Source organism: Sciurus carolinensis, chromosome 3, assembly GCF_902686445.1.
Source record: "Sciurus carolinensis chromosome 3, mSciCar1.2, whole genome shotgun sequence".
Classification (NCBI taxonomy): domain Eukaryota; kingdom Metazoa; phylum Chordata; class Mammalia; order Rodentia; family Sciuridae; genus Sciurus; species Sciurus carolinensis.
The window spans coordinates 52,966,813-52,994,624 of record NC_062215.1 but is presented as its reverse complement, the minus strand read 5'-3'; the positions used below and the strand labels follow the sequence as shown (position 1 = coordinate 52,994,624).

The 27,812-nt window shown below is 40.0% G+C and overlaps 3 pseudogenes; 1 reads left to right on the top strand and 2 right to left on the bottom strand.

Annotated features, from left to right (window-relative positions):
• Positions 1-12,535: 12,535 nt before the first annotated feature.
• On the bottom strand, positions 12,536-13,247 carry LOC124979344 (olfactory receptor-like protein DTMT; annotated as a pseudogene).
• Positions 13,248-21,566: 8,319 nt separating this feature from the next.
• On the bottom strand, positions 21,567-23,443 carry LOC124979343 (heterogeneous nuclear ribonucleoprotein M-like; annotated as a pseudogene).
• A 244-nt stretch (positions 23,444-23,687) lies between these two features.
• On the top strand, positions 23,688-25,696 carry LOC124979342 (olfactory receptor 1468-like; annotated as a pseudogene).
• Positions 25,697-27,812: the final 2,116 nt, after the last annotated feature.

The following is a 27,812-nucleotide window of genomic DNA, read 5'->3' as shown; positions in this document are numbered from 1 at the left end:
TCTTTTCTTTTTTTTTTTTTTCCTATTGAGAAGTATCTGTTTAGTTCATTTGCTCCCTTATTGATTGGGGTTTTTATTAAATGTTATGTATTGTGTTCTTGATATAATCTGCATATTTATCCTCTGTCAGAAGAGAGGCTGGCAAAGATTTTCTCTCATTCTATAGCTTGTCTCTTGACCCTGTTGTTTCCTTTGCTTATAGGTTCTTTATAATTTCATGCCATCCCATTTGATAGGCATCAATAAAAATCATGGATTTTAAATGGTAAAGCCCTGTAGAGTAAATAAAAGAAACTTGATTCCTACCTAGATGAACTTTTACAGAAATTGTTTTTCATTCCTAGTAACTCTGCAACATGGTTAGTTGGCAACTTAACCAGTGGATTGTAACAAATAGTCTTTGTTCTTAAAGTTTATTTGCAAAATCTTATTGCATGGAAATTGGAATAAATGACTGTAGTAGGATGACTTTAATTAATCAGGGTAAATACCAAGAAGTGAGATAGAAGGGTCATATGTTGGTTCCATGCCTAGTGTTTTGATGAATCTCCATAGAGATTTCCATAAGGGTTGTACGAATTTAGTGTCCTTCCAACAGTGTACAAGTGTTCCTTTTTCTCTACCTTTTTCCTAGCATTCATAATTTCTTTGCATTCTTGATGGTTGCCATCTTGACTGGTGAGAGAGGAAATCTCAGTGCAGTTGTGATTTGCATTTCCCTAATTACTAATGATTTCAAACTTTTTTCCATGTATTTTTTAGCCATTTGTAGTTGTTCTTTTGAGAAGTGTCTGTTTTGTTCATGAGGCCCATTAATTAATTGGATTATTTGATTTTGGAGTATAAAGTGTTTTGAGCTCTTTTTCTATTCTGGGTATTAATCCTCTGTCAGAAGAGGAGCTAGGAAAAAAATTTCTGCCATTCTGTGGGTTCTCTCTTCGTATTCCTAATTGTTTTCCTTTGCTGTGTGTTTTAATTTGATACTGTCCCATTTATTAACGCTTGGCATTATTTCCAGAACTTTTAGGGGTTCTATTGAGGAAGTCATTACTTGTGCCTATAACCCTGAGTGTTGACCCTATGTTTTCCTCTAGGAGTTGCATAGTTTGTGGTCTAAGTCGTACGTCTTTGAGCCATTTTGTGTTGATTTTTGTGCAGGGCAAGAGATAAGGGTCTCATTTTTTTTTTTCTGCTACAAATGGATAACCAGTTTTCCCAGCACCGTTTGTTAAAAAGACTGTCTTTTCTCCAAAGTGTATTTTTGGCATCTTTGTTAAGGATCAGATAGACTAGTCGTATCTATGTGGGTTTGTCTCTGAGCCTTCTGTTCTGTGCCACTGGTCTATGTATCTGTTACCATGCAGTTTTTGTTATTATAGCTCTGTATTCTAATTCGAAATCAGGTATGTGATGCCTTTAGCATTGATGTTTTTCCTCATAAAATTGCTTTGGCTATTCTGGGTCTTTAATTCTTCCAAATGAATTTTAGGACTCTTTATTTCTAGTTCTGTGAAGAATGTCATTGGTATTTTGGAGGGCGTTGCGTTGAATCTGTATATTGCTTTTGGTAGTATGGCCATTTTAACAATATTAATTCTCCCTATTGATGAAAATGTGAGGTCTTTCTATCATTTGAGGTCTTCTTCAATTTCTTCAGTGGTTTTTAGTTTTCATTGTAGAGGTTTTTTACCTCTTCAGTTAGATTTATTCCTAGGTATCTTACTTTTTTTTTTTAAGTTATTTGAATGGAATTAGAGAAACATTGTGTTGATGATGAGCCTGGAGATGTTGGTTTGTTGTGCAGTGTCGATTTTAATTCCAAACGGACTTCATAGTGTATTTTCTCAGTACCTTCCTTGACCGACATTAGTGGGATTGATGCTGTGCATGCTGTGTTGGAGCCCAGGGGCCTGATTTCTCTATAGGTTTTGCAAGAGTGGGGTCCTTCTGGTAGTTCAGGCAGAAGTATTTGGGTTGCAGTTTCTGTGGTTACTCCTCCAGGCTTGTCAGCGATGTGCACTCTGAAAGGGTGTGAGAATGACCTGTGATGAGGTTCTTCATAGGTGCTGCATCCTTAACTGTCATGTTACTTCTTTCTACTATTGCTAATGATGTGAATGTCCAGGAGTGGGACTTCAGGCCCCTCTAGCTTTGCCCACTTGGAGCTGGGCCATCAGTTGAGGGTTATTTCTTCTACTCTTGAATTATCCACCAGGGTTCAATTAGGTTTAGGTTGTGGCTGGAGTAAGCCACGTTTTCTCTCAACTGAGCTCTGAGAGAAAGCAAACAACCACGAAATATGCTTGAAGTCCTGGGATTTATCCCCTGTAGCACTCAGGATAAAACAAGCAACAGTAACAACAACATAAAAGCAAATACCATAAAAACCCATGAATAGCAACAGTAAGTACATCACCAATAACAGTAGAAATGAAAGGGGAAAAAATAATCTCGAACACAATCACTAAGTACCAAGGAATTGCAAGTCAAAACCACAGTAAGATATTGAAATGGAGTAAATTATGTTATATGCATTCATGAATATGTCAGACTGAACCCCACAGTTATCTAAAACCATACTGCACCAATAATAACATAAAAATGATATCACCTCATCCCAGCAAGAAAGGCTACCATCAAAAAGGTGAAAGATAACAAGTGGTGACAAAGATGTGGAGAAAGGGAAACACTTGCATACTGTTGGTGGGAATATAACTTAGTTCAGCCATATGGAGAACAGCATGGAGGTTCCACAAAACATTAAAAATAGAATGACCTTTACTTTATATTAGGTAGAGGGGAGTGAAGGGAAGGGAAGGAGTATGGGGGAAGGAATGATAGCAGAGTGAAACAGACATAATTACCTCATGTACTTGTATGACTGCATGACCAATATGATCTTCAAATATGTATATAATGTATATAATAGAAAAACTGAGATTACACTCTATATATGATCTATCAAAATGGATAAATGCATTCTACTGAAATGTACAACTAATCAGAACAAATAAAAAATAAAAAAATTTTTAACAATATAATAGCCATGTGATACAGCAGTCCCACTATTGGGTAAACTTCCACAGGAAATAAATTCAGTAGGTTGAAGGCACATCCTCATTCCCATGTTCATTTGGGCACTACATATAATAGCCATGAAACGGAATTCAGCTGACGAATAAAGAAAATGGTGTATAGATATACAAGAAAATACAATTCTGACATAAAAGAATGAAACCCTGCAATTCATGACAACACAGATGGAACAGGAGATTATTATGTTAAGGAAAATAACCAGGCACAGAGAGTGTCACATGACCTCACTTTTATGTTGAATCTAAAGAGGTTGATTTCATAGTTGAGAGTAGAACGGACCAGAGGCTGGGGAGAGCCAGGGATGGAGAAGGGGTGAGGTGGGGTTGATGTATGGGGACTAAGACACAGTTACACAGGAGCAAGAATTTCTAGGGTGCTATTGTATATTAGGGTAATAGATTATAAAAATGTACAGTACATTTCAAGAAGATAGAAGAAAGGATTGTGAAAGTTTTCATCAAATGATAGGTGTTTGAGGAGATTGCATTTAACGTAATTTAAGCATTACACAAGGTGCACATGTATCAAGACACTAATTGGTACCCCATTTGTATGTACAATATTTATACTTTTGTTTCAGTTTTTTTTTCCACAAGTTTTTTTTTTTTATTGTAAACAAATGGGATACATGTTGTTTCTCTGTCTGTACATGGCGTAAAGGCATACCATTTGTGTAATCATAAATTTACATAGGGTAATGTTGTTTGATTCATTCTGCCATTTTTTCCCTTCCCCCCACCCCTCCCACCCCTCCCCTCCCTCTATACAGTCCTTCCTTCCTCCATTCCTGCCCCACTCCCTAAACCCAACTCCAACCCCAACACTAACCCCTCCCATCCCGCATTATGTGTCATCATCCACTTATTAGCGATATCATTCTTCCTTTGGTTTTTTGAGATTGGCTTATCTCACTTAGCATGATATTCTCCAGTTTCATCCATTTGCCTGCAAATGCCATGATTTTATCATTCTTTATGGCTGAGTAATATTCCATTGTATATATATATACCACATTTTCTTTATCCATTCATCAACTGAAGGGCATCTAGGTTGGTTCCCCAATCTGGCTATTGTGAACTGAGCAGCTATGAACATTGATGTGGCTGTATCTCTGTAATATGCTGATTTTAAGTCCTTTGGGTATAGGCCAAGGAGTGGGATAGCTGGGTCAAATGGTGGTTCCATTCCAAGTTTTCTAAGGGGTCTCCATACTGCTTTCCAAAGTGGCTGCACTAATTTGCAGCACCACCAGCAATGTATGAGTGTACCTTTCTCCCCACATCCTCGCCAACACCTGTTGTTGCTTGTATTCTTGATAATCGCCATTCTAATTGGGGTGAGATGGAATCTTAGGGTGGTTTTGATTTGCATTTCTCTTATTACTAAAGATGTTGAACATTTTTCCATATGTTTGTTGATTGCTTGTAGATCTTCTTCTGTGAAGTGTCTATACATTTCCTTAGCCCATTTGTCGATTGGATTATATGCATTCTTGGTGTTGAGTTTTTTGAGTTCTTTATAGATTCTGGAGATTAGTGCTCTATCTGAAGTATGATTGGCAAAGATTTTCTCCCACTCTGTAGGCTCTTTCTTCGCACTGCTGATAGTTTCCTTTGCTGAGAGAAAACTTTTTAGTTTGAATCTATCCCAGTTATTGATTCTTGCTTTTATTTCTTGTGCTATGGGAGTCCTGTTGAGGAAGTCTGGTCCTAAGCCGACATGTTGAAGCTCTGGACCTACTTTTTCTTCTATAAGATGCAAGGTCTCTGGTCTGATTCCGAGATACTTAATCCATTTTGAGTTTAGTTTCGTGCACGGTGAGAGATATGGGTTTAGTTTCATTCTGTTGCATATGGATTTCCAATTCTCTCAGCACCATTTGTTGAAGAGGCTATCTTTTCTCCATTGCATATTTTTGGCCCCTTTGTCTAGTATGAGAAAATTGTATTTATTTGGGTTTGTGTCCGTGTCCTCTATTGTGTACCATTGATCCACCTTTCTATTTTGGTACCAATACCATGCCGTTTTTGTTACTATTGCTTTGTAGTAGAGTTGAAGATCTGGTATTGCGATACCCCCTGCTTCACTCTTTCTGCCAAGGATTGCTTTAGCTATTCTGGGTTTTTTATTCTTCCAAATGAATTTCGTAATTTCTTGATCTATTTCTGTAAGGTACATCATTGGGATTTTAATTGGAATTGCATTGAATCTGTATGGCACTTTTGGTAGTATGGCCATTTTGACAATATTAATTCTTCCTATCCAAGAACATGGGAGATCTTTCCATCTTCTAAGGTTTTCTTGAATTTCTTTCTTTAGTGTTCTGTAGTTCTCATTGTAGAGGTCTTTCACCTCTTTTGTGAGATTGATTCCCAAATACTTTATTTTTTTCGAAGCTATTGTGAATGGGGTAGTTTTCCTAATTTCTCTTTCTGAAGATTCATCACTTATGTATAAAAAGGCCTTAGATTTATGTGCATTGATCTTATATCCCGCTACTTTACTGAATTCACTTATGAGATCTAAAAGTTTTCTGGTGGAATTTCCTGGTTCCTCTAAGTATACAATCATATCATCAGCAAATAGGGATAGTTTGAGTTCTTCTTTTCCTATTCATATCCCTTTAATTTCTTTGGTCTGTCTAATTGCTCTGGCTAGAGTTTCAAGGACGATATTGAATAGAAGTGGTGAAAGAGGGCATCCCTGCCTTGTTCCAGTTTTTAGAGGGAATGCTTTCAGTTTTTCACCATTTAGAATGATATTAGCCATGGGTTTAGCGTAGATGGCCTTTACAATGTTAAGGAATGTTCCCACTATCCCTATTTTTTCTAGTGTTTTGAGCATGAAGGGGTGCTGTATTTTATCAAATGCTTTTTCTGCATCTATCGAAATAATCATGTGATTCTTGACTTTAAGTCTATTGATATGGTGAATGACATTTATTGATTTCCTGATGTTGAACCAACCTTGCATCCCTGGGATGAAACCCACTTGATCATGGTGCACTATCTTTTTAATATGTTTTTGTATGCGATTTGCTAAAATTTTGTTGAGAATTTTTGCGTCGATGTTCATTAAGGATATTGGTCTGAAATTTTCTTTCCTCGATGTGTCTCTGTCTGGTTTAGGAATCAGGGTAATATTGGCTTCATAGAATGAGTTTGGGAGAGTTCCCTCCTCTTCTATTTTCTGGAATACTTTGAGAAGTATTGGAATGAGCTCTTCTTTAAAAGTTTTGTAGAACTTGGCTGAGAACCCATCTGGTCCTGGACTTTTCTTTGTTGGTAGGCTTTTGATGACTTCTTCTATTTCATTACTTGAAATTGGTCTATTTAAATTGTGTATGTCCTCCTCGTTCAGTTTAGGCAATTCATGATGTCTCTAGAAACCTGTTGATGTCTTTGAAATTTTCTATTTTGTTGGAGTATAGATTTTCAAAATAGCTTCTAATTATGTTTTGTATTTCAGTCGTGTCTGTTGTGATATTTCCTTGTTCATTCCGAATTTTAGTGATTTGGGTTTTCTCTCGTCTTCTCTTTGTTAGTGTGGCTAAAGGTTTATCAATTTTGTTTATTTTTTCGAAGAACCAACTATTTATTTTGTCAATTTTTTGTATTGTTTCTTTCGTTTCAATTTCGTTGATTTCAGCTCTCAGTTTAACTATTTCCTGTCCTCTACTACTTTTGGTGTTGGTCTGTTCTTCTTTTTCTAGGGCTTTGAGCTGTAGTGTTAGGTCATTTATTTTTTGAGTTTTACTTCTTTTATTAAATGCGCTCCATGAAATAAATCTTCCTCTAAGTACCACTTTCATAGTGTCCCAGAGATTTTGATATGATGTTTCTTTGTTCTCGTTTACCTCTAAGAATTTTTTAATTTCCTTCCTAATATCTTCTGTTATCCATTCATCATATAGTAGCATATTGTTTAATCTCCAGGTGTTGGAGTAGTTTCTGTTTTTTACTCTTTCATTCATTTCTAACTTCAATCCATTATGATCTGATAGAATACAAGGTAGTGTCTCTATCTTCTTGTATTTGCTGACATTAGCTTTGTGGCATAATATATGGTCTATTTTAGAGAAGGATCCATGTGCTGCTGAGAAGAAAGTGTATTCGCTCTTGGTTGGATGGTATATTCTATAAATGTCTGCTAAGTCTAGATTATTGATTGTGTTATTGAGATCTATGGTTTCTTTGTTCAATTTTTGTTTGGAAGATCTGTCCAGTGGTGAAAGAGGCGTGTTAAAATCACCTAGTATTATTGTGTTATGGTGTGTTTGTTTTCTAAAATTGAGAAGGATTTGTTTAACATACATGGATGAGCCACTGTTTGGGGCATAGATGTTTATGATTGTTATATCTTGCTGATTTATGCTTCCCTTAAGCAGTATGAAATGTCCTTCTTTATCCCTTCTGACTAACTTTGGCTTGAAGTCCACATTATCTGAAATGAGGATGGATACTCCAGCTTTTTTTCTGAGTCCATGTGCATGGTATGTTTTTCCCCATCCTTTCACCTTTAGTCTATGGGTATCTCTTTCTATGAGGTGAGTCTCTTGCAGGCAACATGTTGTTGGATCTTTCTTTTTAATCCAATCTGCCAGTCTATGTCTTTTGATTGATGAATTCAGGCCATTAACATTCAGGGTTATTATTGAGATATGATTTGTATTCCCGGTCATTTGGTTCATATTTAAAATTTTTGACACATCTTGGTTCCTCCTTTATTTGACAGTTCCTCTGGATAATTCCTCCCTTTGCTGATTTGCTTCTTTGTTTTTTATCTCTTCCTCATGAAATATTTTGCTGAGAATGTTCTGTAATGCTGGCTTTCTTTTTGTAAATTCTTTTAGCTTTTGTTTATCATGGAATGATTTTATTTCATCGTCAAATTTGAAGGTAAGTTTTGCTGGGTATAAGATTCTTGGTTGGCATCCATTTTCTTTCAGAGCTTGAAAAATGTTGCTCCAGGCCCTTCTAGCTTTTAGGGTCTGGATTGAAAAATCTGCTGATATCCGTATTGGCTTCCCCCTGAATGTAATTTGGTTCTTTTCTCTCACCGCCTTTAAAATTCTGTCTTTATTTTGTATGTTAGGTATTTTCATTATAATGTGCCTTGGTGTGGGTCTGTTGTAATTTTGTGTATTTGGAGTCCTATAAGCCTCTTGGACTTGATTTTCCATTTCATTCTTCAGATTTGGGAAATTTTCTGATATTATTTCATTGAATAGATTGTTCATTCCTTTGGTTTGTTTCTCTAAGCCTTCCTCAATCCCAATAATTCTCAAATTTGGCCTTTTCATGATATCCCATAGTTCTTGCAGATTCTGTTCATGATTTCTCACCATCTTCTCTGTTTGTTCAACTTTGTTTTCGAGGTTAAATATTTTGTCTTCAATATCTGAAGTTCTGTCTTCCAGCTGTTCTATCCTATTGGTTATGCTTTCTATGGAGTTCTTAATTTGGTTTATTGTTTCCTTCATTTCAAGGATTTCTGTTTGGTTTTTTTTTCAATATCTCTAACTCTTTATTGAAATGATCTTTTGCTTCCTGAATTTGCTCTGTTAACTGTCGATTGGTGCGATCATTCAATGCCTGCATTTGCTCTTTCATCTCATCGTTTGCTTCCCTAATCATTTTAATTATGTACATTGTGAACTCCCTTTCTGTCATTTCTTCTGCCATGCTGTGGTTGGATTTTATTGATGTAACATCTAGATTTGTTTGGGGCATTTTCTTCCCTTGTTTTCTCATATTGTTCAGGAATCAGTGGGTCACTAAGATATTGCAGATTTCCTCTATCAACTTATAATGTCCCTGAAGATTGCTAGTATATCCCCTCTTATCCTTCAGTAGCCTGAAGTCTTGGAGGAGGTTGATAATGCAGAGCTCCACGAAGAAGCTGCCTCTCTAGGGGTGGTGATCCTCAGGTGGCTTATATTCCCTGCTAGTGGGCAAAGGTGCCTCCACTTGTTGACCAATGGTCATCCAATGGGGAACTAGACTGCGGGCTGAGGCAAGGCCTGTTTGTGCCTGTGTCTCTGGTTTTACCGTCCCTGTGGTAAAACCTCCCCCGGCCGGGAAGACTCACTCGGTGGGGACGTCTTGCTGGTCAGTTGTTGTCCTAGAGGTTCCCCTCAATCTACAACTACCGCCTGGGCTGGGCTGTCTTCCTCTGCAACGATCCCAGGGGCCCGGACCTACGTCCTGGGCCTGGGAGCCTCACCCTTCGCAGGCGAGTCTCCTTAGGCTGCCTCTCCCAGAGAATCTGCCCGCAGCCCTGGAAACTTCGCTCCGCCCCTAGGCGTGTCTCTGTGCGGCTCTTCCAGTAAGAAGCCACCTAGCTCCTGGGACCCTGCTCTGCACCAATCACCTGGCTATGCAGCCCCTCCTCTGAGCCACCACCTGGAGCCCCGTACAATAGCTCCGAGACCCAGAGACCCGCCACACACCTCCTTCTCCGGACAGCCGCCCGGTTTCCAACACAGTCACTAGGAGTCCAAGCAACTCACTTCGGGTCTCCTCCTCCCGCCAACCACCCGTAGCCCTAGGCAGTCACTCCAAGTCCAAGTGACCCGCCCTCTTCCTCCTCCTCCTCGGGGTAGCCCCCCAGGTGTTCAGGAGCGGTGACTCCGAGACCAAGTGACCCACCACGCTCCTCCTCCAGGCAGGCCACCGGTGTTTCGGAGCGGTCGCTTTTAGTCCAATCAACTCACCACTTGCCTTCTCCTCTGGCAACCGCCTGTGGCTCTGATGCAGTCACTCCTAGACCAAGCGTCCCGCCGCGCTCCTCCTCTTCCTCCGGGCAGTCCCCCGGTGTTCAGGAGCGCTCGCTCTGAGTTCAAACAGCTCACCACGCAGCTCCTCCTCTGGCAACTGCCTGTGGTTCTGATGCAGTCACTGCTAGACCAAGCGACCCGCCGGGCTTCTCCTCATCCTCCGGGCAACCCCCCGGTGTTCAGAAGCAGTCGTTCTGCATCCACATAGCTCGCCACGCAGCTCCTCCTCAGGCAGCCGCCTGGAGCCCCAGTGGTTGCTCCGAGTCCAAGCGCTGTGCTGAGCCGCCTCCTCTACGATGATCCCAGTTGTCTGTGTTTACCGCTCCTGTGGGGGGAGGGGCGTCTCGCCGAGCAACTCTACTTCACAAAGTTCCCTGCGTTCCGGGGCTACTGCCCCATCCGGGACGCCTCCCCAATGGGAGAGACTCACCCGGCGGCTTTGAGTTGGTCCCAAGTCTCTCACTATCTCCTCTTTTGAATCTTGCGTCCTGGAGCAACGTGAAATGCAGCCGCCCTCTAGTCCACCATCTTAGCCCCTCTCTCTTTCAGTTTTCAAATGAAAAAAAACTTAAAATATATTAAGAGACTTGACTTATGGGGTCATTTTTACATTCTTATGCTGTGTTGTTTTGGATATCTCTCAGTAGAAGTTGGTTTCCTTGAGTTCCTGCATCTCATTTTCAGTCCTTTTTTAGCATAGGATCAATTCTTCATGTCCCTTTAATTACATTTTAATGTTATAAAGTAATATAGTTTAAATATTCATCATTCTGTGGTACCATGTCACTGAGATCTCAGAGTTTGTCTGTAATAAGAACTGGTGTTACCTTAACAACCGCATGGAAAATAACAAAATATTTCAGAGTAACATTCAGTGGGAAAAAAAAAGCATAATGCAAATAATGTAGGTATCATAATCTACTTTTATGAGTATACATATGCACATAGAAAAGTGGTTGCTCAGGAAACTAAGTGGGAGGTTGCATTGTAATTTTAGATATGAGATAATGGATGAAGAAAGACTTGAAGGTAACCTAAAGAGTTCCAGGTTCTGCATGCTGAGATTGAACTGTCCACAGATTCTCAATTGGAAATGCCCACTGGGCAATTGAAAAGAATATAAATCCATGGCTTTAAGCAGATAAATGGATAAAGAAAATTAGGTATATATACACAATGGTATATTTCTCAGCCATAAAAGAATAACTTTAAGACATTTGCCAATAAATGAATGGATCTGGAGACTATCATGGTAAGTGAAATAAGCGAATCCTGAAAAACCAGAAATCGAATATTCTCTCCGATACGTGGATGCTAACACACAAAAAGGGGTTGGGGGAGAACGGGAATTCAGTGGATTAGAAAAAGTAGACTGAAGGGAAGGGAGAGGGAATAGAAATAGGAAAGACAGAGGGATGATTTGGACATAACTTTCCCATGTTCATACATGAATACACCACCAGTGAAACTCCACGTCATGTACAACCACAAGAATGGGATCCTAATTAGAATAAGATATACTGCATGTATGTATAATATGTCAAAATACATTCTACTGTCATGTATACCTAAAAAGAACAAATTTAAAAAATAAATAAATACAAGTAAATATAGAATTAAAGCTTTAAAAAAGAACAGCTGAGAGCTCTGAAGAAAGATCTGGCCTTCAGATAAAGTAGCGCGGTCAGGAGACTATATGAAAGGAATGGGTTTGAATATCATCACTGAGAGGGACAACTGAAAAATGAAGAGACCAAGGCAATGGACCGTCCATGTCATGAGAGTGCTACAATTTTAAAAGAGGATAGTTACTGACCTTCATTTGGAAGTGGTAGAAAATGAAAAGAATCTTCAGTCCCTGATCTTGCACAGCCTTAACAGCTGACCGACTGGGTGGCAAGGAAAGTTGGTGAGCTTCATAGCTTTTAGTATGCAAATAAGTCATAATGTCTTTATTTCCATGGGATTGTGATGGGGGTAAAATAAAACACACAAGAACCTTCAGCAAAGTCAACAAACAGAGAGGCGACCTTAAAAACTAAAATTTTCTGACAGCCTCTATCTTTTTGCCCCATCCTGGGTCAATAAATTCTAGGGATCCTGGATTAGTTAATTACAGGTGAAGATAAAATTGTTCAATGACAGGATTGCACAAGGAGTTAGAAAAATTTTGACAGGACAGGGAATAAAAGTGTAGACATGAAAATAAATAAGGGGTATAGGAAAGTTAAGAGATAGAGTGACAACAGAATTTTTGCAGGAATATTATGTGGGAGACTCTCAAGGTTTTCTGGGAGATTGAGATATTGGGAGGTCATTGAGTATCAATCTAAGATATGGAGCAATATTTTAAAATGATACCATAGTCAAAGCAGATTTGAGGAAAAACTGAAAGACCTAGGAATAACTTAATAACGTAAGAAGTTGAGAGCACATAAAATGTAGCTTTTACATAGGCTTGTTCATCATCACCTGGGAAAGACAAAGAGGAGGGAGGGCAAAGCCAGTTCTCCAAGACCACCTTCCCTAGTTCGCTACTTAGCTAAACCTCCTTTCTTTTGCCTATTGAACAGTTATGGAGTATGCTACTTCAGCAGACGTTCCCATGGTGAGGGAAAACTGTATTCCAATATTAATATCACTAATAATGTAAAAAATATGTTAAAAGCCCTTCTCACACAAGGGAATTTTCTTCCAACAAGCAGCCCTTCCTAGGGCTCCGTCCATATCTCTCTTTCTCAGGCTATAGATGAAGGGTTTCAGCATGGGAGCCCCCACTGTGTACTTCGGAGCCGTGACAGTATGTTTCGCAGTTGAATTATTACCTGATGGACATAAGTACAGCCCAATGACTGTCCCATAGAAGAGCAACACCACAGAGAGGTGGGAACCACAGGTGGAGAGGGCCTTACAGATACATCAAGCAGAAGGGACCTTGAGAGTAGAGGACACGATCCTTGTATAGGACACAAGAATGAGTAAGAATGGTATGACAACAATCCTCCTATAATAAATATCACCAACACATTAACATGAGCGTCAGAGCAGGCCAGCTTCAGCAGGGTGAATATTTCACAGAAAAAGTGTGGGATCACATTGTCTGCACAGAAGGACAGTCTTGGAATGAGCAGGGTGTGTAACAAGGCATAGATTGTGGTCAGCCCCCAGGACGGCACCACCAGGGACAGACAGCTTGGGGCTCATGATGGTGGTTTAGTGCAGGGGGAAGCAGATGTCCATATGGTGGTCATAGGCCCTGCCATGAGGATGAAGTTCCCAAGGTCTCCAGAAAATAGAAGTAAATTTGGGTCAGGCAGCCTGCATAGGGGATGCATGGAACTTGACTCTGCATGTTCTATAGCAATTTGGGCATTGTGAAAGAGGAAAAGCAGATTTCAGAGAAAGACAAGATGCTGAGAAACAAATGCATGGGTGTGTGGAGATGGGAGTCCAGGCAAATGAGGATGATAAAGAGGTTCCCCTCATCCTGTGGCAAGATATATGGTTAGCAGTAAGGCATAGAACAGGTTTTAGTGTTCTGGCTGGATGGGCAGGCCCAGGAGGAGCAACTCTGAGGTGAGAGTTTGAATTTTTCCCGTTATTATCTGTCTCCAATACCTTTAAGAGAAATTAGCCCTTTAAAAATCCATGTGACAATGATTGTCTTCTCTGATACACAGTCTTTACATGTTCTATAATAGTTGATCTCACCATCATCACAATAAGTATAATCTTACAAGTGTCTTTAATCCCTATGATCAATTATTACTTTTTGTCATATTATTTTAAACATTTTTGAGTAGTCCATTCTTTCCTAAATACTTATCTCTTAGTTTCTATCACAAAAGGAGTGTTGCATTTTCTTGTACTTCTCTGACCGGTCATCCTAACCAATTGTAATTGGTGTCTGCTATATAATATCTTATAGGATGGTGTTCCTCAAACATATATTTGTAAACCCTATCCTCTTATAATTCTACGTGTAACCCCAAGAAAATCTCATCTATGACAAATACTTAGATTATCATTTAAACTCAGGTAGAGACACCTCTCTCACCCACAGATCTCTGTGTGCCTTTGCTTGATGATCATACTCCCTTCAATGGATCACAGGCATCTTAAGCTCAACAGGTCCCTAATGAAACTCAGCATGTTGTGTTGCATCCACACGCCTCCTCTTCTCTCTCATGTCTCTGTAAATAATGCAGGATCTGATCAGAAATCTCTGGACTTTTTTTCTTCCATTCTTCTCTGTCACCATCAACTCCCAGTTGTATCTGTCACATTCCATATATTCTACACTTCATTCCTCTGCTGCTTCCCCCACTCCTTATCACAAAAGCACATTCATAGACCTTGATGACATGTTATCTCACCTGAATTATGTAAGTAGTCCCAGTGAGATTCAAGTCATATCCCTGTTTTCATACCTTAAATACCCTTCTCCTTCAATATGCTTCATTCACACTACGTCATTCTGAGATGGAAATTGGATCATCTCTCCTGCTTCACGCTTCAGGATATTATTGCTCTTAAGATAAAAGTGAAGTTCCTTTGAAGGGTACAAATGGTGCTTCGTTACCTGAGCTGTGTCTACTTCCACAGTCTCATCTGGCCCCCAAGTGATACAAACCTTCCATTGTCCAGCACTTCTGGACTGAAAATCATAATTTATTGCCTCTAGAATTTCATACTTGGTGTTCCTCCGACCTATCCCTTTCTCCCCTCTGCTTCCTCTTTCAGTTAGCTTATCCTGATTCAGGTACTTTAGATGGCACTTATGAAACTAAACCTCCCTTGTATCCCCACCCTCGGTGAGTTGTGTTGCTGTTTGCACAGCATCCTGTTCTCATCCCATAGCAGTGAATTCCCTGATTAGAGGTTGATGGCTGAATTTCCACCAGGTTGTGAACTCCATGCAGGAAAGGCCATGTCTGTCTCATGCCTGCAGCAGGGCAGCTCCTGTCATGGTGCCTGATGTGGCCAATGCTTCATTAGTGTTTGTTGGCTGTCCATCAGGATGAGACAGATTCCTTCAACTTTAAGGACAGAAAACTCTCATTAAGTAAAATAACCACAGTTCTAAAATCTTCCCAGAATACAAACTCACTAGACTTCACCACATAGCACTAAATTTTGACACTCCATTACCAACTTCACAGATGTAATTTTATATTTATTCAAAAAATTAGGGTGTTTAGAAGTACTGCACGTTTCAGTCAGACCAATGACTTAAACATCTTTATGTATTAATACACGCAAATTTCAGGGGTATTGATGTGAGAGAAAATAATAGGATGAGCATTTTAGAAACTATGGAGAAAGCAGATCATGTTGCATTTTTTGAAGCTCTCCCATGAGTTCCTCCTCAGATCTCCATATCACTTATGATGATTAATTTTATGTGTCAACATAGCTAGATCCTGGCATCAGGCTTTTGTGAAATACCAGTTCTGAGTGTTGGCATGATGGTATTTTATAATATATTGAAATTTAAATCATATTTTGAGTGAAGTAGATTGCCCCCCCAAAATGTGATGAGCCTTGCTACTGTCAGTAGAAGGTCTTAAGGGAAAAGACTTCACTCTCCATAAGAGGAAGAATTCTGTCTCCAGAATTCTGTGGTCTCCATACTGTACTATCTACTCTTCCAGGAACTCCAGTAGGCAGGACAGCCCTGTAGATTTTAGACTTAACGGTTGTAGTATTCTGTGGGCTCTATCCTTAAAATAAACTTCAAACTCTCTCTCTTTCTCTCTCTCTCTCTCTTTCTCTCTCTCTCTCTCTCTCTCTCTCTCTCTCTCTCTCTCTCTCACACACACACACACACACACACACTGCTTTCTTTTGAATAACCCTGACTCATAAAGTCCAGTATGTTGCAGTGCTCTGCAGTTTGCCTGTAACCCCAGCAGCTCAGGAGGCTGAGGCAGGAGGATCTTGAGTTCAAAGCCAGCCTCTGCAACTTAGTGAGGCACTAAGTAACTCAGTGAGATCCTGTCTCTATAAAATGTAAAAAAGAGCTGAGGATGTAGCACAGTGGTTGAGCTCCCTTGGTTCAATCCTAAGTACAAAAATAAAAACTGTCAAAAATGGAGAGGAGAAGCATTAAGAGATGTGAGAAGATCACATTCACTAGAATGATATAAATGAGATTTGCTGGGATGTTCACCAACTGCTGATGGTGTTTAAAACTACTGCATTAACAGTTTGTACGTGTGGACACCATGTGTTTGCATCATAGTGGGAGACGTGGAGAAAACCATGTACCTGGTTTCTCAGACTTTTGCTCATCTTTTGAGTTTGTGGGACTATCTTTATGTCAAGAACATGTACAAGGATCACAAAACCAGAGAAACCGCCTGCAGATATTTTCATAATTCACTGAGCTTCCTATCTTCCTCAGCCATTAAATCTAATATTCTCAGTCTGGGCTGCACTTAAGAATTATGTAGGGCAAAATTTGTAAATGTAACACACATGCAGATTACCTACCATTTAAGACATTTATTCTGTTTCTGTTGCTCAGATCCTACATTTTTAATAAATACACAAATAGTGGTGTCAATACTGTGATCACTGGACTGCACTTGACTAGCATATACACACATTGTGATTAAATGTAGATTACTGAGCCCATTGAGTAATTTAATTGAAATCTCTGAGAAGTGGCCTGTGCAAAGCTTTCTAAAGTTCCTTAGGAAAGTGTAAAATAAAGGAAGGTTAAGAATTGTTATTGTACTGAACCCTACCTTATAGTCCTGTTATGTCAAAATGCTGTGATCTTTGAGGATTCACTGCACAGTAAGTAATGTTAATGAACAGTGTTTTTAATAAAAAGTATTATAAGTTGATGAACATTCATCAAAATATTCTGTACTGTGGCAAAGTCTTGGAAAGCAGCTCAGTGGTAAAAAGGAAAGTTATCATACCTGAAAAATTACCTTGTAGAACATCATAAAACCTGACAAATCATGACCTTCAGGTTGGAAAGATACCAGATCATTTTCCACCTGGACAACTTACCCAGGGTGTCTGAGGGTCAGTCCCAGTCCCCGACCCAAGATCCTGCTCTCCTTTATTCGTTATAAGCATATGAAGTAACATCCTCTGTAGTCATCACATAGATATCCATGCCATCCCTTCTCATGTCTCACCTTCTAGTCATCCATGGGCCTGAGAGGCTCTGCATCCCAGGGGAATCCAGATTTGGGCATAACTCATTAAGTGCAAAGTAATTATCTAGGACCTTTTAAAGACAAATTCTCAAGAGTCTCAGAGTCCTGTATGGTGACTGATTACAGCCACTGATCACGCCTGACTATACTTTGGGAAAAGGTAGGGATGGAGAGCTGAGAGACGAATGACCACTCATTGCCCATTTAGGGCATGGACAGGAATCCTGTGCTGGTGGAGCCTACTTTGGGGACTTGAAGAAAAATGGTAGGATGATCCATAAAAATAAATCAAGTACTAGACTGTGAATGATCTAAACTATATTAGGAGTATAACAGCTTATACAAGTGGCATCAGATTGCATGTTTTTGCATTGCTGTGTAATGAGTAAACCTTACATAATGAAACTTACTTGGTAAGGATCAAGTGAACCTTCAAGTGAGCATTATATTATGTAGCTAATGCTAGGTAACAAAGCGTATGTCATTCACCTCACTTCATCTCACCCTGTAGGCCTTTTATCATGATACAGTGTGACAGGAAAAAGAAGAATGAGTAGAGTACACTAAGATTTAGGGAGAGAGGGGAAGAGATGACTGGGACAACATTTGTTACAGTATATTTTTTAATTGTTCTGTTTTATGATTAGATGTTGTTGTTAATATTTTTCTTCTGCCTAATTTACTACTATTTTAATGTTGACTGTCCCCCAAGGATCCATATGTAAAAGTCTAGGCTCAGGATTACAGTATGCAGAGTTGCTATGGTTAAGTAGCAGGACCTTCTGGAAAGTCCTCAGGTCATTGTGGATGACTTTGAAAAGGATCCTGGAACTCTCCATTCTAGTTGAAGATATGATCCTTCCTCTCTATGTGTTCTGCCATTCCTATCCTGCAACATGAAGTGATAATGCAAGGCTGGCCTGGCCAGGGCGGCCATTTGTCATTTGAACCCTTCAAACTGTGAGCTAAATGAACTGGTTTATAAGTCAACGGTGCTAGATATTTTATTGTACTGGTAGAAAGCTAGTACAGTAGTCTCTTTAATAAATGGTGATGGAAAAATTGGATTTCCATATTCACAACTTTTAAATTTTAATTCACACCTCCACTCTGTACGCAGTTAATGGATAATGGATCTTCAATCTTAATGTTTGTATGAGTTCTGAGGAGATTGCCTGTGACATCCTACTCTGTGAAGTCCGAGATGTTCCCAAGCAAAAAGCCAAGGTGCAGATGGAGCAGATGTACGGTGCTTTCAAGTTGTAACCACTAAAGTCATTGGAGATCACTGCAACGTGAATTGGAATAAGAGGCACCAAAAGTGTGTAGTTCTTAAAGGATATGCTCTTCTGCCAAGGGACATAACAATCCCTTAGACTATTATTTGGTCTTTTTCTGATTCATGTGTAAGCTAATGTACAAACAACAGGGTTGTTCCTGTGCATGGGGTAATTGATATTGATCACCAAGGGGAAAGTTGGTTACTCTGCACAACTGGCATCTGAAATCCTGGGAACAGATTGGGTGGCAGTTCATACCATTAGCAAACATTAATGAAAACTATAAAACCCAATAAAGGCAACACCAATAAGGATGCACGTCCCTAGGAAGGGAATTTGCAGTGTGTCATTATGTGAAGATCCTCCAGCTGATGATGACCAATGAGGAGTGTATTTTGAGACAGTGAATTGTATATGCCAGACCTGGCTTCTCAGTCAAATACTGGGAGAGGGTTCTCTTGGCATTAGGAAGTGATGTGATAATACATGGAGGAAGGGATGATGATTGTGCTGGCTGCTCTTAAGGATTTCCATAGAAAATGAACCAAATGTGGTGCAAAGTCAACTTTTTAACACGGTGCGAGGAAGGATTGATGGGAAATGGTCTGGGGAGTTCATTTTTTCTTATTCTTCTGATTTCTCTATGTCTGCATGTGTTTTAATCATAGCAGTCTGATCCTGTTAAGTGCATTTCTTCCTTTCCTTGGGACGGTGGACAAGAAGATGGGGAGTAGTAACAGGTTCTGCCATCCTTGCAATATTTCTGAAACAGGCATTACATTGTATTCTATTGAAGTCCACTGGTGATTACTTGTTTTCCAAAGGATAAAGCCTAAACACTTAAACTCCTAAGATACTATGGGACATGCACAATGTCATCCCTGATTATCTTGCTGGTTTCTGCAGCCATCTGCCTTCAGCTCCGGAAATATAGGCTGCAGACACACAGATCTCCTGCCCCTTGCCTACACAGGCAACAAGAAAGCATGTGTCTTTGAGCTGCTCAGCATCTTCCCCTTCCCCCAAAGGATGGGGGAACAGGTGTGAACTGAGGTTGTCACAAGTCACCACTACAGGACTCTGGGAGAATTAATCTCTGAGAGGTCCCGAATAATTATTTTGTCTTTCATTAGTTCCTCCAGCATCAGTACTCCTCTGGGATGCAGAGATCCTTGGACTCCTGTGTGTAGAAGGGGAAGAATGAGAAGGGATGCGGCAGTTGTGTGAAGACTACAGAGGCCGTTACTTCCTGTGCTTCTAATGAATAAACGGGAGTAGGATCAGGTCCCCAGAGTCACAGTCAACCACCCTGGGTGAGTTCATAGATGGGTGAATGAGTTCCTGTCTGTCTTTTGAATGTGATTGTCTTGAATTCCCAGATTGTATGATGTTCAGCAGAAAAATTCCTCCGGTTTGTTACGTTTCCCCTTTTCCAACTTTTCTTTTCCATCTTTTAACCTTCCAAGACCTTTTCACATGGTTTAAATAATTTGATTAGTGTTCAGTATATTCATGTTTTATTAATAATGTTCATTACTGTAACATTGTGCAATGTCCTTGAATTGCTTGTATCATTTTCATGTAAAAACCACCTTATGAATAAGGGTTCAGTACTGTAATACTTCTTTTTTTTTTTTTAATTGTAAACAAATGGGATACATGTTGTTTCTCTGTTTGTACATGGCGTAAAGGCATACCATTTGTGTAATCATAAATTTACATAGGGTAATGTTGTTTGATTCATTCTGTTATTTTTTTCCCTTCCCCCCACCCCTCCCACCCCTCTTTTCCCTCTATACAGTCCTTCCTTCCTCCATTCTTGCCCCCCTCCCTAATCCTAACTCTAACCCTAACACTAACCCCTCCCACCCCCCATTATGTGTCATCATCCACTTATTAGCGATATCATTGGTCCTTTGTTTTTTTGAGATTGGCTTATCTCACTTAGCATGATATTCTCCAGTTTCATCCATTTGCCTGCAAATGCCATAATTTTATCATTCTTTATGGCTGAGTAATATTCCATTGTATATATATACCACATTTTCTTTATCCATTCTGTAGTACTTCTTGAACATTCTTTCATTTACATTCACCTGTGGAGTTTAAAAAACCTTGCATAGGACTCCTGTCATAGATGATGATTAAATTTATCTGAAGGTACTCACTAACCTGCATTTTTAATGACAATGTATATGTTTGATACTCAAGTGCAGTTCAGTGACAACAGTACTGACATCACCTTGGGGTTCATTTAAAATGTAGTAGTGAGCTGCAGAACCAGATTAGGTTTTTAACAGAATCCCCAGGTGTCGTGCATGCATATTAAATTTTAGAGACAGGCTCTAGGTGATTCTTATGTGCAGGTCAGGTTGAGAACTGTGGATTTAACAGCTGTTAGAAGTTCATTGGGCTGTCAGTGATAACATCGGCAGATGATGTCTGTGGTTTGTGATCCCTGTAAATACTCCTTACACACGAGATCATTGCACTCACTCATCAGGGAATTCAAAATTGTGAGACACCAGGTGCGTGATCTACATGTTTCTTCCCACTGTAATGCCAACACCTAATATTCAAGGGCACATACTGTTAATGTGGCAGTGTGGAACACCGTCAGCAGGGTGAAGTTACCAGCAGTCGTACTCACTCATTTCATCTTAGCAAAATGGGCTTCCCACATCTGCTAAAGGTCCTTCTCTGCTTCCCTTGACAGCTTTTTGATGTAGGGGGAGTTTATTAGTCAGGGCCAACTAAAAGAATTATTAGGATGTGTATGTGTATGATTATGTGTGCAAATTTATTTTAAGAACCGAGTGTATGATATCGACTATTTCCAAGTTCACAACCTGCAGTGGAAGACTGCAAACTGTAGTCCAGGAAAGGATGGATGTTACACTTTTGAATGCAGAGCATTCTGGAGGCAGAATTCTTCAGGGGAGGAAAGTCTTTTGGGGATCAAATTCTTTTTATTTTTTCAGGAACTGGTATTTATTATCAAACTCATATTCAATGTCAACAAGATGCCACAACTACAAAAAAGTTGTGCATATCACAATCTCAACGCAAACAGTCAAATGGAACCCCTGTCATTAAAAAAGTAATTCAAATTACCCCAAAAAGCAGCTAAATTTTTTAAACATCTTTATACACCTAGCTAACAGATTCAAATGGTTAACAAAAGAAAATACAAATTCAGAGGTCTGGTATTGATGTCTTTAAAAAGGCAAATGCTTAAGCGTTTCTATGAATTTGAACATCAGTCTCTCCGCCACTGAGCTTCATGCCATTCATCATCCAGCAGGCTCCCTCAGCCACTTCTGGCAACTCAAACTTAACCACATTGCACCCCTTGGACTTCCCATTCTCCATTTGATGTTGTCACGGAGCACGTGGCTACATTCTTTGAATTTGTCCTTTAGCATATTCCATGTAAAATCAAATGGGAGATTGCTCACAAGTATCTGGCAGGCCTTTCTGTTCACCCAGAAGCATGGCCTCCAGCTCTACCAAAGGAAGCCATGAATCTTCCTCCAAAGTTGACATGTTCCATTTCAATGGTGCAGTCGAAGCTGGCACCGTAACCACCCCCCATGGCCAGAACAGTACGGTCAATGTCAGCGCCCAGGGCTGGACCCACGATTGGACCCATGTGCTCAAGGATGTTGGCGCCCATTCTCTCCAGGCCCATGCGCTCAAGACAGTTGACTCCCATGTGCTCCAGGCCCATCTGCTCCAGGTTGTTGACTCCCATTCACTGTAGGCTGGTGGACATGTGATCTATCACGGGGCCCATGTGCTCCATGGTGGGGCCCATGCACTCAATTGTTTGGCCCACATGGTCGATGGGAGCAGCCATGCACTTCACACTGAAACCCACGCTGGCACCCATGTGCTCAAACCCAGAGCCAACACGCTCCATGGTCTGGCCCATGTGCTCGATGCTGGGGACCATGTGGTCAAGGCCCTTTGACCTATTATGCTGGATGCCAGAGCCCATGTGTCCATACCAGGCCCATGCACTGGATCTCCCAGCCCACTTGATTCATTCCATGGTCCAGGTTGCACCCATGAGCTCCATGCCAGCACCCTCAATGCAGTCAGTGTCCCTTTCCATCCCAGGGATGCTGCCTTCACCTCCACCTCCTCCTTGCTTTGCAGTGATCTCTCCTCTCTTCAGTGCATTACTTAGGAGTTCATTTATTTGGTCCATGTTCATCCCAGATCCAAATAGTCCTGTGTTTTCCATACCACCACCAAAGGGGTCCCTCCCTGCCTACAGACCCTGTGTAGGCATCAGTAGGCTGCCCTCCTGGTGCTAACCCCATGCCAGTACCACCAAGTCCACATGGAAGTTGCTGTGGACATTCAGGAGGGAAAAAGTCTCCCTTTGGTAAGGCCCTCTCATCGATTTTGATGAGCATTGGTCTATCAAGTAGCATTTGGCCATTAAACATAGATATAGTTGACTGGGGACAAATTCTTGATCAGGAGAATAAAGTCTGTCTGTCTTTCCTCTAATTTTTCCACTGATGATACAAGGCTTATCACATACACGGTAATTTTCTTTTGTAAAAGTCTGTTGAGTTAACTATTAATCACGTTACAAAATATCTTCTTGGCAATGTAGAAGTCATATTTGATGAAAACTTGGCCTCAGGACGTGGCAAAGTTGACACGTAAAATTAGCCATCACATATGGTATAGATATCTGAGGAGGAACTGAAGGGAGAGCTTTAAAACTTAGGTTTCTTTCCTCTTTTACAATAATTTACATAATGCTCTCATATTTATTTTAATCACATTGATTTGATGGCATCCTGTGTATTAAAGCATAAGAATGCTTCATTGGCATCAGTATTGCTGAAAAGGGCAGGGCATCTGATGTTCCCTAGTATTTTCCATGAATAGAAAGGCTACATCTGAGAAGTTGGTAATGTAGTGACAAAATGTGCTAGGTGGTGAGGTCTAAAGAGTTTGTATTCTGGGAGGATGAAAGTAGCAGTTATTCCATTTATGGGGAGTTGACGTCCTTAAAGTTGAAGGGATAGGTCTCATCCTGAAGGACAGCGAACAAATATTGATGAAGCATTGGCCGCATCAGGCTCCATGCCAGGCCCTGCCCTGCAGCAGGCATGAGGCGGACATGGCCTTTCCTGCATGAAGTTCACAACCTGGTGAGAAGTCAGCTCTCAATCTGTGATCAGGACATGAGCCGTATTATGTGAGAACAAGATCATGTGGAAACTGCTGCAGGACTCACCTAGTGTGTGGACCCAAGGGAGTTGTAGCTTAGCAAGTGTCATATAATATGCCTGAAAGTAATTGTGGGTAAGCCAGGTGAAGAGTGAGCAGATGGACAAAGTGATAGGCAGGAGGAACAGCGAGTATGAGATGCCAGTAAGTCCAGCATTGCTGCAGAGTGGATTGCAAGTGTCCCTGTGGAGCCAGGTGAGACAGTGGAGGTAGATGCATGGCAGGTGATAAAGCAATATGCCCTCAAAAGGAATGTTATCTTAAGAGCAGTGCCAATCCTCTGAAGCACTCATCAGGAGAGGGTTAATCAGATTTCTACTATTTCAGACTATTACTATGTGAATGAAGCATATTGAAGGTGAAGGGTATTGAGGCATAGAAAGAGGGACATTACTTGAGAGACTGTTCAAAAGTGTAGGTGAGATAAGATGCCATCGTGGACTAGGAATGTGTCCTTGTGATCAGGAGTGTATGAAGTAGTAGGAGAATAAAGTGTAGAATATACATGACATAGTATGCTGGAGTTGATGGTAAGGTAAAAGAATGAATGAAACAATTCAGAGACTTCAGATCTGATGCTGCATTCCTTTTTTGAAATGTGAGAGCGTAAATGAGGAGGAGGGTGGTACCGAGGCAATGCAATCTGATGAGTTTGGGTAGGGACGTAAGCTGGTTCAGCTTAAGGAGCCAATGATTCACTGAAGGGAAGATAATGGTTATGGGACATAGAGATTTGTAGATTAGTAACTGATTTTTATTTTATATTGTAATTTATTTTTTGGAGTGCTGGGGTCAAACCCAGTCTTGTGTATATTAGAAAAGCACTGTATCACTGTACTCAGTCCCCAGCCCCTACATGTGAGTTTTAAATGCTGATCTTGACATTGGAGTGGATGAGTTTTTCTTGGGGGTGTGCATAGATTTTTTATAAGAGTATAGCACATAAAAAATCCTTGAGGAAAATCAACATATAAGATACAGATGGAACAAGAGCCAGTTATGTTGCCCTGGGATTACCAGCCAGGCAGGTATGAATGCATTTTGTCTCAGAAGCTAGTATATAAGAGTGTTAGGAAAGGATGAAATATTCAAACTTGTTACAGGGAGATTAATAAAAAAGACACCAATGATTATACAGAGAACAGACTTTTGGGCTTTAATGCTTCCAATTATTGTAAAGAAAATGAGATCATTTATTATAGAACAAGTATCAGACAATGTATGATAATAGAAGAGTGTTCATTTCTTTGGCTTATTAAGGGATTCTCTGACTTTCCCATAAAGATACTGGAGATAGAGCATGACAGGAAGAAACCAAATTCTCAAGAGTTCCTCTTCCTGGGTCTGCCCATCCAGTCAGAGCACCAAAACCTGTTCTGTGCCCTGTTCCTTGCCATGCCACATCCTGAGAAACCTCTTCATCGTCATTCTCATTCACCTGGACTCCTGTCTCCACACAACCATATATTTGTTCTCAGCATCTTGTATTTTTCTGACTTCTGCTTTTCCTCTGTCACAGTGCCCAAATTGCTACAGAAAAAGCAGAGTTAAGTTTCATCCATTCCCTTTGAAAGCTGCCGGATTCAAATGTACTTCTTCCTGCTTTTTGGAAACTTCAAGATCTTTCTCCTTGTGGCCATGGCTTATGAGCACTATGTGACCTTCTGCTTTCCCCTGCACTGCTGTCATGAGCCCTGAGCTCTCTCTCTCCCTGGTGGTGCTGTCTTGGGTGCTGACCGTGCTCCCTTCCATGTTGCACACTCTGCTCCTGGCCAGATTATCTTTCTGTTCAGACAGCATGATCCCACACTTTTTCTGTGACATCTCTGCTTTGCTGAAGCTGGTCTGCTCTGACACTCATGTCAATGAGTTGATGACATTTATCATGGGAGGACTCATTATTGTCAATTCTATTCCTACTGATCATCCTGTCCTTTGCGTTAATTTTCTCCTCCTTATATTCAAGGTTCCTTCTTCTTGTGGTGTTCACAAGGCCTTCTCACCTGTGGCTCCCACCTCTCTGTGGTGTGTCACTATTCTGTGGGACCATTATTGGTCTATGTTTATGTTCATCAGCTGACAGATCTATTAAGGCTGTGATGTGGTAACTCGCATGCTGAGCCCTTGCACCTGCAATCTGAGGAACAGAGACATGAAGGGAGCCCTGAGAAGAGTCTTTTGTAAGAAGACAATTTTATTCTCTGTATCATGGTAACCCTTGAAATATGTACAGATTTTGTCCAGTGTAAATATTGAGTTTGATATTTGAATATTATTGCAGATTTTTGTTTCCATGTTTCTGATCAAGTGAAATGATTTTCCAATAAATAAGAACTGAAACAGAGGTGTGTAGCTGATGTAAAATGTGTTCTCAGTGACCTGGTGGGAAGGTTTCCTGTTTGTTAATTCTAGCTGACCCTGGAAGGCATAATTTAAATCATTTAATTTAAATTTCTGTCTGAAGCTCTTAAACAACTAACTTATCATGTGTTCCTTTTTGAAAACCAAAACTTGACTTTAAATGCTTGTTCTCCTAGGTCAGTGCTAAGATTCAAACAACTCAGGTCAGGTCAACAGTCGCTCTTGTAAATTGAACTTTTCATTCCTAAATAGAAATCTGTTTTTGAGCAAGTGTTCACATCATTCTCATGACCTTTTTTCCTTCTTTTTTTTTTCTTCTCACGTATGCATTTCCCTTCCTTTTTACTTGATGTGTATTTAAATGCACATTTTATTTGCTTTCTTATAGCAGTTTAGTTTGTATTTTCTGGAAACTAAGTCCTCTTGGGGCCCTAAGTGTTGTTTCTTCAAACATGGTCAAGGAGGCCAGAGTCTGCTTTTAACCTGACTCTTTAAGGATCACCTTTCCCTCCTTGGTTTTTCAAGTTAGCAATAAACTTTACATCCATGATCTTATTTAACTCCTCTGATGATTCCATGAAGGAAAGGGAATCTTATTGTGATGTCAAAGATTGAAGAATGTAGAATTTGAACATGCCAGTGGTCCACTGTGTGTCAGTTCTGAGCCTGTTTAAGACTGCAGACCTCAGAAATAGAATTTGTAGCTTACATTTTTCGATGCGAGCTGCTTGTGTCATTGTCTAGATTTCCATTCTTGGTCATTAGCTTCTTTTGTCACCTGCAAGTGATGACAACCAAATTGGTCATTTCAACTTCTCCTGTCACTGACCTCCACATCTCTGCAGCACATCCTAGTTTTTATCCTGATTTTTCAATAGATATCTTCACTTGACACTTTCTGACACACACAAAGTTGAGCTCTTTATTATCTTCCACATACATTCTCTTTGTCCTACATTCCATTTTTTGAACACATCACCTTCCGAATAGTTGCGTAATAAACTGTGTATGTTTGTGTAATTATGGGTATGTGTTCACAAGAAGGTTTATGGTTCTCAGCCACATGGAAAAGAATCACACTGGACCATCACCTTATATACCCTGTACTAAGTTACAGGATAGGGAGATTGCCAAATAGAGAGCAATGTGCTTGCTGCTGTTTCCTTAGATTGGCGATGCCACTTTCCACTTAATCTTCTAGAATCATCATTTTCAAATGCTGGTGACAAGAGACACAGGTAATAGTGTTCTTAATTCGGCCCATATCTTACCATTACCTCCAGTCCTTACTCCTCAATATTTAGGGGACACCAATGAGACTTTATATGTCTGCCATTTTTCTCTCCATTCTTTTCAAGAGAAACAGATGCCAATCAGCACATAATCTGCACTATGTCTTTGAACAAGCAGAAGATTCAAGTGTATTGATGAACATTTTTGAAAGTTTCGGGATAATTTTGGATTGTCTTTAATTCTTACACCTTAGTTACTAATTTCAGGAGTAATCCGGTGATGGGGAGAAATAAATTAATTCCCATTCAAGGTCATCTACATAAGTCTCTAGTATTTTTGAGATGCTTTCAAATCATATATGAAGATAACTTAGTAATTTTTCTACTTCATAATTATCTTTACTTATAATCATAGAAACAAAAATCCTTAAACAATGTACTTTTTTGTAATTTTATCCAACAAATTCTTTCATTATGGAAATATGCAGGTTGAAAAGAAAACTAAGGAAATATACTTGTTTAATAAACTTTATTAAAAAGTTCTTATTTTACAAGGTTATATGTGTGAAAATTAAAAAGTGTACCTTGTGAGTTTTTCCATGAATTTCAATAATTTCTCAGTCCCTCTGGG